The 15,307-nt window shown below is 41.5% G+C and overlaps 1 long non-coding RNA gene across 1 annotated transcript; it reads right to left on the minus strand.

The window, feature by feature from the left end:
* Positions 1 to 503: 503 nt before the first annotated feature.
* LOC133816712 (uncharacterized) lies at positions 504 to 3,121 on the minus strand. Its single transcript, XR_009885427.1, has 3 exons — positions 2,643 to 3,121; positions 2,008 to 2,107; positions 504 to 854 (listed from the first exon to the last, which is right to left on the minus strand). It is a non-coding gene; the product is annotated as an uncharacterized LOC133816712 (long non-coding RNA).
* Positions 3,122 to 15,307: the final 12,186 nt, after the last annotated feature.

Below are 15,307 nucleotides of genomic sequence, written 5' to 3' on the forward strand. Positions count from 1 at the left end.
CATAAAACAAACCAATTGAGAGATGCAAGATTAAATAGAATGTGTCCCATTTATGTTAGTTTCAACTTTCAATGAAGAAGCTCAAGCAGGAACATATCCCTCCTTTGTAGATACATATCATGCAATTTTTTTCCAAATATTTAGTCACTAATTCTTCACATGAATTTTTTTTAGGGGCTCAACATAAATGCTTCACAAGATTTTGGATGTTAAAAAATAGTTATAGTAAATCATTACGACTGATCACAAAGTCATACAACCAACCTCATCAGGAATTTCCTCAGTCAGCGAAGGACTGTGCCTAGAACTTTTAAAGTAGCAAAAACTCTTTTCCTCTTAACTGTCTTTCTCTCCAACCTGGAAAAAGTAATCAATAAATAGATCAATATAATGGCCATGAAAGAAAAACTGAGAAAATACCTTTAACACCAAAGATAAAGGGCTGGCCAAAAAAACAGAGGAATATACAAATCAAACTTTTCCTAATAGTTAAAGGAAGGTTTTAAAATTAATAATAAACCAAGGGACAAAAATAAACAAAAGGAGAAAATTGAAAGTCACATTCACATAATTATGTTTTTCTCCTTATAGGTAGATTAGAAAATAAAACTACAGTATTAGCATAAACAGAACAAAAGCAAATAAATAAAAGTGCCATCTATTTGAGTTCAAATGGGTGAAATACTTACTCACCCAAGTCTCCACTGAAAGCCCCAGTCTCCCTTAAATTCAACTCTTCTTCTCGTAACATTTCCACGTCATTCTGCTCTCGATAGAGTTTGTAGAAATCTTGCAAAAGAGCAATGTCTTGGCTTCTATCTATAACTCCTCCCTCCTTTTTTTGCAAGTTTTTGCTAAAAAATTTTAAACAAGAAAAAGTAAATATATGGCAAATACAATTTTTGTGTCGAAGTGTATAGAATGCAAAAAAAACAGACTAAAAATCTGGAAGTCAAGTTTATCCATTTCAAACTAAGCACACACCGTAATGAAAGACATCAATCCAGTTTTAAATTGTAGAACTCCTCTTCCTTCACTGTCAGGATCTATATTTTGAGCCAAAGAATAAGCATGTTCACACACTGTAGGTATACAAAAAAAACCAAGATATTCACAATGCTGTAAACTGACAAAATTGAGCTTAATAAGTACTCGGTTCAGTTTCTTAACAACTCAATATGATAGAAAACCATGACAGTATATAAATGAATTCCAAATTGTACAGTCATGAAGAAAACTATATAAAGTATACATAATAGAAAGAATGAAAAAAAGTTTGAACTTTTTAATTAAAGTGTAACATTAATATTACCAAGGAAATCTTAAGCTATGACTATATTGATTTATCTATGATCAAGCATAGCTATATTATATTCTCTATGGAATAGTCTATATAAAACATCTATACACTATATTATGTTTCTAAGGCATTTTACCAAACATATGGAGTGCAGTTTTTTTTATTTTCTTAATCCATGAGCATTGTTACATAAAACTTAATCTTTAACTTCAAAAAGTTTCAATCTAAAATGAGCAATAGTCAGCTAAAAATCCAATCTCACAGTCAAATTTTATAGTAAGAGCCAAAGAAATTACTTCTTCAACATATTGGATTAAGTTTGTATTTACGCATCTAGAAATTGAATGAAGGCATAACAGAATAGTACTCACTTTTGTTGCATAGCCCTAAAAATCTCATACGGCAATTAAAAGTCAACAATTTGGTCCCTTTGTTTCCAAGTTGTAAACCGTCTAAACTCTCCATAATTGCTATCATTTGCAAGCCACATTTTTTCAAACATTCCCATCGACAGCAACAAAATTCTCATTGATATAGTTGAACTCAATTAAACTTTCTTTTATATATAAATATATATATTTATACATATATACATTTATATATTAGGGGAAAATAGCATTATTGATATTATTTTATATGCCCAAAACAATTAGGTCCTATAGCAAAATAATTCTCTAAGAGAGAAATTAGATATTTAGAAAACAAACCTCATTTTCTCGAAAATGCATATCTTGAGCACCCATATAGTTGCATGATATTGATTCTTTACATCCATCTGAATATCCAAACAAGCCATAAATCACCACCCTAGAAATAGAAATAATTTTTACATTAAAAACAAAATTTCATCATTGATATATTGACTCAGCAATTTTTTTAATAATTTTTTTTATGGATGCAAGTGGTCTAGGCTCTAGACCCCTTATAATTACCAGCAGAATAACGTAAAGCCATTTAACACTATCAATCTAAGCACTTAAGATATTCCATCATAAAGATAGACATATACATAGAACACTTGCTAATTATTAATTGTTGCTTATATATGTATATATATATACATAATAGATTTAAAAGAAAGTACAGGAACAAATGGATACCTAGTAGTGATAGGCACACAAAAAATTCTAATCCCATTTAGTCCTTCAAAGGACCCAAAATGATTTTTTTATATATTAAAGAGAAGGCTATTAATGTCCAATTTCTGGTTTGCAATCCCAGATTTACGAACCTCAAGGATAATCGTGGAAATTTCCATTTGGAAGCCACAAATAATAATAATAATAATAATAATAATACTAATAGACATAAAAATTAGAGAAGAGGAAGATGATATAGTGACCTTAAAATCTTTGCTGGCGATGAAGAAACTTCTGGAACGGAGATTTTGAAGAGGACTAACCCCTCTCCATTATGAAGAAATAAACCTTTATGGTAGCCCTAGCCATGGCTAAGAGGAGGCACTGGAGCAAAAAAAATTTAGTGAAAGAAAAGAAGAATGGCTATGACTATCTGTGTACCATCAGTGGGAAACGATACAGAGGATAGAACAAGCCATCCATGGGGAAAAGACAGAAGAGAGAATGATTAGGGTTGTCTTTGTGTGGTAAATGGTAGAAATAGAAATTGGGGAATAGAGAGTTAGTGAAATATTAAAAATTTCTGCTTATTTTCTCATTTCCCGACCGAGAGGGATAGGTCTACGGGAAACCGAGAGAGATAGACCACGAACGGACCACGAACGGAAAGACGAAGAATGATTGAAGATTGAAGGGTCCGAGAGACCCGGAAGGGGAAGACCGAAGAATGATTGAGGAAATGGGTATAGGGGAAATGGGTACACAGGTTGAAAAATGTTAAGTCAAAAAAAGTTAAGTCATTTGGCGGTACCTTATTTTAAATTGCCGCCTGAAATTCTTTTCACTTACAATAACTCTTTTTAAATTCTATTATAATCATGTGTTATGGTAATGGGTGTTTGGTGTAGTGTGGCTTTCGTCCCTAACCAGTGCAGTGCTAACGGCATCCTCCGATACAACCATGTAGAGTAGGAGGGGTTCTCTATCTTCTAGCTTGGACAATATCAGAGGGTTCGCCATGTGTGCCTTGAGTTGTTGGATTGTTCTCTCACACTCTTCCGTCCATGCAAATCTCTGATTCCCCCAGAGAATATTGAAGAAAGGGACGCACTTATTCGTTTCCTTTGAGACAAAATGGCTCAAGTCTGCGATCCTCCTTGTCAGGCTCTAAACATCTTTATGTTTCCGGGGAGAAGGCATTTCAATTAAGACCTTTATCTTTTCATGGTTTGCCTCAATCCCTTGAGCGCTCACGATGAAGCCTAAAAACTTGCAAGAGGCTACTCCAAATGTGCATTTCTGGGGGTTGAGCTTCATCCCAAACCGGCGGAGCACCCCGAATACCTCAGCCAGGTCACCTACATGATTTGGGGTGGTCCAAGACTTAACCAACATATCATCCACATAAACCTCCATGTTCCGCCCTAACTGGTTCTTGAACATTCTATTAACTAGCCTTTGGTATGTGGCACTGGCGTTCTTTAACCAGAAAGACATCATGATGTTACAATAGAGACCCTTGTCGGCGACATGCATGGATATTTGGTTATATCCTGAGTACGCGTCCATAAATGACAGAAACTCGTAACCAGAGGTGGCATCGACCATCTAATCTATCCTGGGGAGTGGAAAACAGTCATTCAAACAGGCCTTGTTAAGGTCCGAAAAATCGATGCAAGTCCTCCAAGTGCCATTTGGCTTAGGCACAAGGGCAACATTGGATAGCCACTTGGGATATTGGGCTTCTTGGATAAACCCATTAGAGAGGAGCTTGTCAACTCGTTAAAGAGCAACATGGCATATGACATTTGGATCAAGGCCGGTCATGTCGGAATGAGTCCATGCAAACACATCTTGGTTTTCTCTAAGGAAGACCACTAACGCTTCTCAGACTTTTGTTTTCAAGCTACCCCCCTAACAATCACCTTTTTTTCGGGGGTGGAGGTATCCACAATTACCTCCTCCATCTCTTCCACTGGTTTGATGGACCTCTCCTCTTGAACCCTAGGATCTAACTCGTCGCCCCAAGTTCTGCACAGTTCGTTCCTCTGAGGTCTCGATGCTTTCGGGGACCTCCTCCGTCACTACCATTACGGGAGCCTTGAGGGAGACATAGTAGCATTGTCTCGCCTCTTTCTGGTCCTCGCAGATAGTACCGATTCCTGTATCCATAGGGAATTTAATGCACAGTTAACGGATGGAAGTGACTGCCCTGAACTCTACTAGTGTTGGTCGTCCCAAAATGGAATTGTATGCCAAGAGACACTCCACCACCACGAAGGTGCAGTACTTAAAAGCCTAGTGAGGTACCTCTTCGAGCATTACTGAGAGTTTTACCGGCCTCATTGGGATGAGGGCTTCTCCCGAGAACCCATAAAGTGTCAAGGCGCACAGGGATTTGTCAGCCATAGTCAGCCATATATCCTCGAAGGCTGATTTAAATAGAATATTCACCGAAATCCTGTTGTCTACCAGAATCTGAGCCACCATTTTGTTAGAGATTTGGTTCTCAATTACCAACAAATCGTGATGTGGGAAATGCACTCTCCGAGCATCGTCTTCAGAAAATGTTATGACTTGGTCAGTCATTCGCGACATTTGAGCAGGTAACTGGGTCAAAGCCATTACCTCATCATCATGGTTCAAAGCTCGCACATACTTGTTTTGCGAGCTTCGTGAGGTGCCCCCCAATTGAGGTCCGCCTGATATGGTCCCAACCTGCCCATTTACTGGAGGAGGCCCCTAGGATGTTGCATGTTGAGGACCTATGGGAGTTGTTGTCAAGACCTGAGGGGTAGCCGATGGGGCCACCTATCCAACCACAGGTGGCTGTGTTTGATGTGATAGCATACTCATGTAGGTGTCCCGACTTGATGAGGTTTTCAATCTCATCCTTGTGCTGGCGACATTCGTTAGTATGATGCCCTATGTCATTGTGGAAATGACAAAATTTGCCAGGGTCCCGTCTATCCTGTCTCTTCTAATGGGTTGTATTTTCCGGTAATGTACGTGCTACGTCGTGGCCACGAAGATGTTCTCTTGAGAGTCTGACAGGTTAGTATATTTGGAATACTACGAGACGTACTTCTCACCTGACACGACTCCTTTCTCGGGTTGTGTGATCCAACTGCCCCTGGGTTTCCGACCCTTACCTTTCCCTCTGTGCCTTGTGCCACTTGGAGCTCGACTAGATTCAGCTAGATGGGATGAGGTGACAACTCCAGCACTGAATGCAGGCTGAAAAGCACTGTTTCCAATGGGCGCTACCCCAAACCTTTCCGAAGACATACCAAATCCAGGAGCGATTGAGAACACAGGGGGAGTATTGGACCCCCGAGGCCATGGGACCAGGAGCGGCCGAGGCCATGAAAAGGGCGGGCGCTCTGAACATACCGATCTGGGCGTCTTCCCAATTGATGTACTCTTGAACCCGACGAATGAAGTCGTCGAAATGCCATCATCCCATTCGCTGGAGATCATCCAAGAGTGGGGATCCCACATGGATGCCAGCCTGCAACGCCATCAGTTGTTGGCCATCATCAATCCTCTTAGTTCTTGTCGCTTCTTCTTTGAAGTGTTTGATGTATGCCTTGAGGGTTTCGAACGGCCCTTGCTTGATATTGGCTAGGGCGTTGACCTCAAAGCACACCTTTCAAACTCCTATAAACTGTCTTCGGATGGCGGATGACAACTGTTGCCACATCTGAATGGACCCAGGTTGGAGTTTCTTAAACTATTCATCTGTTGGTCCTGTCAGGGTGAGGGGTAACACGTGGCATTTTGCATCATCGGAGACACGATGTACTGACATTAGCCTATTTAATTTGGACAAATGGTCTATCGGATCCCAACCACCATCATAAGATGGTATGGATGGCATCTTGAATCCCAGAGGTAGTGGGGCCTCGATGAGGTGAGGGGCACATGGCTCCACTTCCTCATCTTCCAAGTCAGACTCATGGCCTTGTTTCCTAGCCATTCAAATCATTATACGCTTCAGACTCTCTAATTCGACTCAGAGAGGGTCGTGATCCCTATTGATGCTCTGAGACTGGAAATCCCGTCTCCAAACATTGAGTTATCTCAGAAATTTGACAGGGCTCTACCAGCAGGCTCATGTACTCCGACTGTACTACACCTCCGAGCATGGAGGTTCTCTCGTAGATCAGCTTCTCCTCGGAGTGCGTCGTTATCTTCTAGGCGACCACCTCTGTTTCTCCGTCGAACTCGTTTTCGTTTACCGAAATGCTAATGCCCCATTTTCAATTATGTGGAGCATTTCTCGGGTGATTATTTATGTTGGGTTGGTTAGGTCCCAAAGGGATACTAGCTCTGGGCCTCACACGTTCCATGTGGGCGCGTCTAGGCATAGGGCCCCGACCTCCACGGGTGCTGTCTGCTTGGCGGTGTCCTCAGGCCCATGTCTCATTACCCTTATTAGTCTTCTGCACTGCCGGGTGGCTCTCGCGCTCTTGACCAGCCCTCTAATGCTTCGAAGCAAGATCGTCACTGGCCCTCCCTTTAGCACAGTAATGCGGTTTCACTGAGACTCCAACTCTTGTTGGGCGCCCGTCAGGCACCCCAGCTGGTGGATCCTACGCCCCAGCAGCGGGGTGCTCAGGAGGCACCTCAGCTGTGTCGACAAGCGACACTCCAACAGGGTGCACAAGTGTCACACCTTTTGGGTGCCTAGCTGGTGCGTTGCCATGGGGGTCTACTCGTAACCCTTGGGCTTTAAGAGTGACCTTCATGGCGAGTACCATCTCCTGAAGAACAGCGATTAGCCACCTGCTCACGGAGCATCACCACTTCTGGCATCTTTTCTGCCTTCATGGGTTGAGGATTCATCCTCATAATACTCCTGGTCAATGTCATTACCCTCGTCGTCAAACTCAGCATACTCATCGTACTCTTCCGCCATCTCAGGTATATCTTGCAGTGGTTGCCTACGTGATTCTCCCTCGTCAACTTCGGTGGAAGGGGGCACTTCATTTGTAATGTTCCTTCGCGTAGTCACCATGATTGTGGGCGTTTCAAATGCTTTCTTCAAGCTCTCAATGAAAGCACCAAAATGTTGATTGCCTTTTTCGCTATCAACGATTATAAAAATGGTTGAAGAAATAGCTATATGAACACAGGTTTTTACGTGGTTCAGGTTATAAAAGAACCCTAGTCCATGAGTCTTTCTATATTAGGGAGGTTGTAAGCTTGTAGTTGTAAACTTCTATAATATCTTCTCATGCAGCGTTTAGATTGCTGTGAGTACAAGTATTTTTCTCAACAAAAAATCTTAACCCTTGACAATGAGATTCCCAACCCTATTTATAGAGGTTGGGACCATTAATGTTAATCATAAGTCATTAATACAAATTCTTCCTGTAAACGAGGGATTAATACTTTCAATGCATTGGGACGCATGGAATAAAGATCACGGCCCAAGCAAGATTTGCGGGGCCCACTACAGTAAGGTAATCACTTTATGGGGAACATGCTCCTGGTACTATCAGGGCATGCTGTACGTATTTTCATGTCAGGCAACGTAGTGGGAGTGCTCCTGGTAAAAATTCGGTGATATAATATAAAACAAATATATATATATAATTCAGTTATTACAAAACAAATATATATATATAATTCACTTATTACAAAACAAAATAAATAATTATTTTAAATAATTCTTTAAATTCGGTTATTACATAAAAACTGAAGTCTAAGGTTACCCTTTTAACTTCAGTTTTTATGTAATAACCAAAGTTAAAGGGTTTTGTTAGAATATATTAGTTATATTAGCTGTATATTAGTTGTAGAAACTAGAGTTAATTGTATTTAGTTAGTTTCCTATTTAGTCTCTCTAATTTTGTATATAAATACATACTACTCTATTGAATAAATATGCAATTCATTCACTATATTTTACATGGTATCAGAGCTGATTTTGGGATTGGGAATTCAAAATTGGAAATTAGGGTTCATTACAAATTAGGGATTTTCAATTAGGGTTCATCATAAATTTGGGTTTTTCAATTAGGGTTCTTTTTCGGAAACCATCTTTAGAGTGATCATTTATTCTCACCGCCTACTCAGAAAGATTGCCCAGCCGCCGATCTGCCAAACCCCAAAGTTCGGTCGCCGGATTCCTCGCGCGTGTGGCTCACCCGCCGCTTGTTCCTTCTGCCAACTACCCCACGTGCTGGCGCCTGGAGGCGCGGGTGATGGGGATTTCGACGGCGAATCATCTCCGATTCATTTCTTGGCTACTCTTCAGCCTACTCGCATCTGTCTCAGGTTGTAGTTTAGTATTTCTCACTTCTTCGTATCTGGGTGTTCTTTACTTGTTCTTCGTTGTTCGATTTTGTCTTGTCTCTTCCGATATTTTTTTTTGAGGTTATGGCAGAGATGAAATCAGATCCAAAAGTACTAGTTATTTCTGATGTGGTTCCTGTAATGTCTAAAATCACAGACCATAAATTGATTGGTTCAAATTATTTGGAATGGAGTAAGACGATTCGACTTTATCTAAGGAGTATTGACAAAGATGATCACTTGACTGATGATCCTCCCAAAGAAAAAGACGATTCAAGAAAAGTATGGCTATGTGAGGATGCTTGCTTGTTTCTTCAAATTCGAAATTCTATTGATAATGAGGTAATAAGTTTAATTAGTCATTGTGAATTGGTTAAAAAACTAATGGATTACTTGGAGTTTTTGTATTCTGGAAAAGGCAATCTATCGCATATGTATGATGTTTGCAAAGCCTTTTATCGCACGGAGAAACAAGATCAGTCTCTTATGAACTACTTTATGACATTTAAGAGGACATACGAAGAGCTTAATGTGTTGTTGCCATTTAGTCCTGATGTGAAGGTTCAACAGCGCCAGCGAGAGCAGATGGCTATCATGATCTTTCTAGCAGGACTCTCATCTGACTATGACTCTGCAAAGTCACAGGTTATTTCTGGGTCTGATGTCTCCTCTTTACAAGATGTCTTTAGCTGTGTTCTTCGTACAGAAACTACTCCATCTGTGTCTCTTAATAGTGCTTTGGTTGGTCATAATAATCATGCACCATGGAGAAACTCCACTCCAAGTGGTTCCAAAGGAGGCAATTCCCAAAGGCCTGACAATCGAACACCGGAATCCGGGAGCATTATGTGCAACTATTGTAAGAAACCAGGCCATACCAAGTTCGAGTGTAAAAAGCTACAGTTTAAAAATCAGCAAAAACACTATGCTAATGTTGCAAGCACTAGTGATACACCTGACAAATCGGTCATTATTTATGCAGATGAATTTTCCAAGTTCTCAAGGTACCAAGAATCACTCCATTCTTCATCTCCTTCTATCACTGCAATTGCTGATTCAGGTAAATCTAATGCATGCCTTCTTTCCACATCCTTGAAATGGGTCATTGATTCTGGTGCCATAGATCACATGACAGGTAATTCCAGTCTCTTTTCCACTCTTCAGTCTTATAGTTCCACTTCTTCTGTTAACTTAGCTAATGGATCACCATCTTCTGTTCTTGGATCTGGCACTGTTACTCCTACACCTTTGCTTACTTTGTCATCAGTCTTACATTTACCTAATTTATCCTTTAATTTTCTTTCTGTTAGTCAACTCACTCGTAATTTGAATTGTTGCATCTCTTTCTTTCCCGATCATTATTTATTTTAGGATCTTATGACGAAGAAGATTATTGGTAAAGGACATGAATCTAGCGGCCTGTATGTTCTTGATCCACTGTCCTCAACTCCTATTGCTTGTCCGAGTGTCGCTTCTGCTTTTGAGGCTCATTGTCGTTTGGGCCATCCATCCCTTCCTTTGCTCAAGAAGCTTTGTCCCCAATATAGTAAGGTGTCTTCGTTAAATTGTGAGTCATGTCAGTTTGCCAAACATCCTCGTGTTAGTTTGAGTCCTAGAGTCAATAAACGTGCTAGTGTTCCTTTAGAATTAGTTCATTCTGATGTTTGGGGTCCTTCTCCTATTTTTTCTAAACTTGGATTCAGGTATTTTGTTACTTTTGTGGATGATTATTCTCGTGTAACTTGGTTATATTTAATGAAAAATCGTTCTGAGTTGTTTTCTATATTTTGTGCTTTTTGTGCTGAAATTCAAAATCAATTTAATGTGCCTGTTCGTACTTTGCGAAGTGATAATGCCAAGGAATACACACCTGCTCAATTTCAATCTTATATGATCTCTAATGGGATGCTTCATGAAACTTCATGCGTTGATACTGCACCCCAAAATGGTGTAGCAGAACGTAAAAACAGACATCTTCTTGAAACTGCACGTGCCCTCTTGTTTCAAATGAAAGTTCCTAAACCTTTTTGGCCCGATGCAGTTTCCACAGATTGCTTTCTTATTAATCGCATGCCATCCTCAGTACTTAATGGTGAGATCCCATTTAAAATTCCTTTTCCTAGTAAGTCATTGTTTCCAGTTGCTCCTCGGGTATTTGGCAGTGTTTGTTTTGCTCGAGATGTCCGTCCACATGTCACCAAATTAGATCCTAAGTCATTAAAGTGTGTATTTCTTGGTTATTCTCGTCTTCAGAAAGGGTATAGGTGTTATTGTCCTAATCTTAACAAATATCTTGTGTCTATAGATGTTACTTTTGTGGAAAATACACCTTATTTTTCATCTTCACCTACTCCTACTCATCAGGGGGAGGATGATGATTTGTTGGTATATTCTGTCACATCCTCTGCGCCTGATACATGTTCTGAGGAGTCTCTTGTTCCTTCACCTGCCTCGGTCATAGCTCCTGCAATTCCTACACCTCCACCACCTCCTAAGCCTCCTATTATAGAGTACTCCAGGCGTCCACCTCGTCCACCTCCCGTTTCATGTCCTGCACCTGCATCTTCGTCATCAGATTCGGAACTCAACGACGATCTTCCCATTGCACTACGTAAAGGTAAACGTCAATGTACATATCCTATTTCTTCTTTTGTTTCTTATAACCATCTGTCCCGTTCTTCTTGCTCTTTTATTGCTTCTCTTGATTCTATCACTATTCCTAAAATTATTCGTGAAGCCATGTCTCATCCTGGTTGGCTTGCTGCAATGATAGAAGAGATGAATGCTTTAGTTGCGAATGGTACTTGGGATTTGTTAATTTACCTTCTGGCAAACGGGCATAGGGTGCAAATGGGTATTTACGGTTAAAGTCAATCCAGATGGAACAATTGCTCGCTTAAAGGCCCGTCTTGTTGCCAAGGGGTATGCTCAAACCCATGGAATGGACTATTGTGATACTTTTTCTCCTGTTGCTAAACTCACATCTGTTCGACTATTCATTTCCATGGCAGCAGTAACGCCCTACCTCCTTAGAGCCGTTACTAAGTGAGTTTAAAAAAAACGTGCTTTCGACTCGCTAATCGAGGTTTTAGATCAAATAGTGTAATTAAGCCATAAACCGAGGACAAACTTTAGAAATAACACCATAGCATTGAAAATCATAAAAGTTTGACACCTGGGATCCCAAAATACAGTTTAGAAATATTTACAACATAAAAATTGAACCAACTCGACTAAACGACAAAATCTAAGTTTATTTACAAGGATCTCCCAAAATTCCCTGGCTGTCACAGCCAAGCTGGACAAACATGTACACGTCGAATCACGCCTGCAACACTCATGGTTGGTTGGCCTTCTCTTTACCCTTACCTGCACCACAGAGTATCTGTGAGCCGAAGCCCAGCAAGAAAACCCATAAACAGATAACATATGCAACACATATATCAAACATATAAGCAGGCCACCAATGGGCTAAACACATATAGCCTAGCCGTCCCAGGTGTTTACCAAGCCCTGGGTTCACGGACCACGTTGCGGAACACTGCTCCCGGCCCCTTGTCGTTCTTGGCCTTACACTCAGCGTGCCCCTCGCCATTCCCGGCCTCTACCGTCCTAGGCCTACACCGTTCCCGACTCTTGCCGATCATTCACACAACAACATTCATAGCATAACAAGCAAATACAGAATTCTAGCTAATTCAATCAAAGGGCTACGCCCTGCAACTTAAACACCTTGGGCTCAGCCCTGCATACCAGTTCTATTCAGACACATTGGGCTCAGCCTTGCATACAAGCTCTATGGGAACAAGGGTTTTCTTACCTGAGTCCCGAGCGCTCCGAGCACCGATGTCCCGAGCACAGTCCTCTAACTTGAGCCTCTCCGAAACCTTAGTCACAACATATTAACAATATCAATCCATCAAATTCTAATCCAATAAATAACTTCGAGACCTTGAATTCTATCAATCCGGGTGATAAAATCCATCCTGAGCCTTAACTATTGAATTCCCAAGCCTAAACAACCTTAAAAACACAAACTGGAACTAAGAGCCGCGACCCCACCCTCAAGAGTCGCAGCTAGCCTCAAAACAGAGGCTAGCACATCCCTGCAACACACACGGGCCGCAGCGCGCGCACCATGCGTCGCGACGCGCATGAACTCTTCGGCCACACACGGCCGTGCGGGCACACGGGCCGAGGCGTACCCCTCCTAGGGCCGCGGCCCTCACCACCAAACCCAGAATTTCCATTACTTCCCTTGCATTTTCCTCAAGCTAACCCACTCAAAACTTATCTAACAAACCCAGATAATTACCAAAAACATTCCAACGCAATATCCACATCAAAACTCCATTGAATCCTTCTCCAAAGCTCAACTAAAACACTTAAGACAGAGCAATCTTAATCAACATGCAAATTCTTACAAACCAGCCGCAAATCTGAGCACAATCTTATAATTAAAGCTTACCCCTTGCTGAATTCAATCCTTGAAGTTGATCCTCAATCCCCAAGCTTCAAGCTCCTAAGTTTTCTTAGCCCAATTCCTTGCTTAAGCTAGCTTACACCAAAATTTCCTTGAGTTGTTTCTTAGAGAATGAATGAGAGAGAGATAGGAATGGTGAGAAGCTATCCTTAGTTCAGAAGAAAGGTGTAAGTCGGTTCACAAAGCTTCTAATTAATTCTTCCTTTTTGTTTTATTCAACTTAAGTCTCTGTGGTTACCTCAAGGCTCGGGGTACCAAAACGTCTCCGAGGGAAAAATGGTAAATTTCCCCAATATTCCCACCTAGACATTCTATCCTCAAATATACTTCCAAATATTTATTTTCATGTCCCGATAATCCCATAACACCTAGTACCCAAATTACCCCTCGACTCGCCCTGAGTTCGAATCTCAACACCGTTGTTACTTTCCGATTAACTGCTCCTCAGGACTGTCTCGGATGGTGCTGCACAGACATATCACATATGTATCGCATTTATCACGTTTATGCCCCTAATACCCAGACGGGGCCCACATGCACTTTTAACTCAACTAAACATGCATCATTATCATATATTCACATAAATCCACATATAAGCATATTAAATCATTTATTGCCTTCCAGATACACTAATCAAGGCCCTAAGCCCGATTAGCAAATTCGGATCGTTACAACTATCCCCTCCTTATAGAAATTTCATCCTCGAAATTACCTGAACAACTCGGGGTACCGCACCCTCTTCTCTGACTCAAGTTGCCACGTCGCCTCCTCAACCTTGCTGTTTCTCCACAGCACTTTCACCAAGGCGAAGGTCTTGTTCCTCAAGACTTTATCTTTTCGGTCAAGAATCTGAACCAACTTCTCCTCATAGGACAAATCCTGATCAAGCTCCAGATTCTCAAAACTTAGAACATGCGTTGAATGCGACATATACTTCTGGAGCATGGATACATGGAAAACATCATGAACTCTCAATAAAGATGGAGGCATCGCTAGTCTGTAAGCTACCTCTCCAACTCGTTCCAGAATCTCGAAGGGGCCAACAAACCTAGGGCTCAACTTGCCCCGAGCACCAAACCGTTTCACACCCCTCATGGGTGAAACCCTAAGGAACACATGATCACCAACCCGAAATTCCACGCTCCTGCGTTTCAGGTCTGAATAACTTTTCTGTCGACTCTGGGAGGTGAGCATACACGCTCTAATCTTCTCAATCACCTCATTGGTCCTCTGAACCATCTCTGGACCCAAATACCTCCTCTCACATGTCTTATCCCAATGCATAGGTGATCTACACTTCCTTCCATAAAGCATCTCGTACGGAGCCACACCAATGGTGGCCTGATAACTGTTGTTGTACGAGAACTCGATCAAAGGGAGATACTTACTCCACGATCCCCCCAAAATCATGCACACAGGCTCGCAGCAGATCCTCCAATATCTGAATCGTCCTCTCAGACTGCCCATCCGTCAGAGGATGATAAGCGGTACTAAATCGTAACTACGTGCCCATAGCCTTCTGCAGACTCTCCCAAAACTTGGAAGTGAAGGTGGGGTCTCTGCCGAATACTATCGACCTCGGAGCCCCATGATGTCGAATAATCTCCTTCACATACAACTCAGCGTACTGCTCCATAGTATAAGTTGTCCTAACAGGCAAAAAGTAGGCGAACTTGGTATACCTATCCACAATCACCCACACTGAGTCATGCTGTCCCACAGTTCTCGGTAAGCCAACCACAAAGTCCATAATAACATCTTCCCACTTCCATTTTGGGATCCCCAGAGGCTGCAACAATCTTGCTAGCCTCTGGTGCTCAGCCTTAACCTGTTGGCAAGTTAAGCACTTAGCCACATAATCCACCACATCCCTCTTCATGCCCGGCCACCAATATAGAGCTCTCAAGTCCTGGTACATCTTCGTTGTACCCTGGTGCAAAGAATAGGGAGTGGTATGCGATTCATCTAAGATCTCCCATCGAATATCAGAAGCCATCGGAACACAGATCCGACCCTTGTACTTCAATAACCCCATCTCTGAGATGGAGAAGTCCTTTGTCGCTCCGACTAAGGCACTCTCCCTATGACCTCGTAGTTGGGAATCTTTCCCTTGCGCTTCCTTGATCCTCTCAAGGAGTGTAG

This window comes from Humulus lupulus, chromosome 2 (genome assembly GCF_963169125.1).
Source record: "Humulus lupulus chromosome 2, drHumLupu1.1, whole genome shotgun sequence".
NCBI lineage: Eukaryota > Viridiplantae > Streptophyta > Magnoliopsida > Rosales > Cannabaceae > Humulus > Humulus lupulus.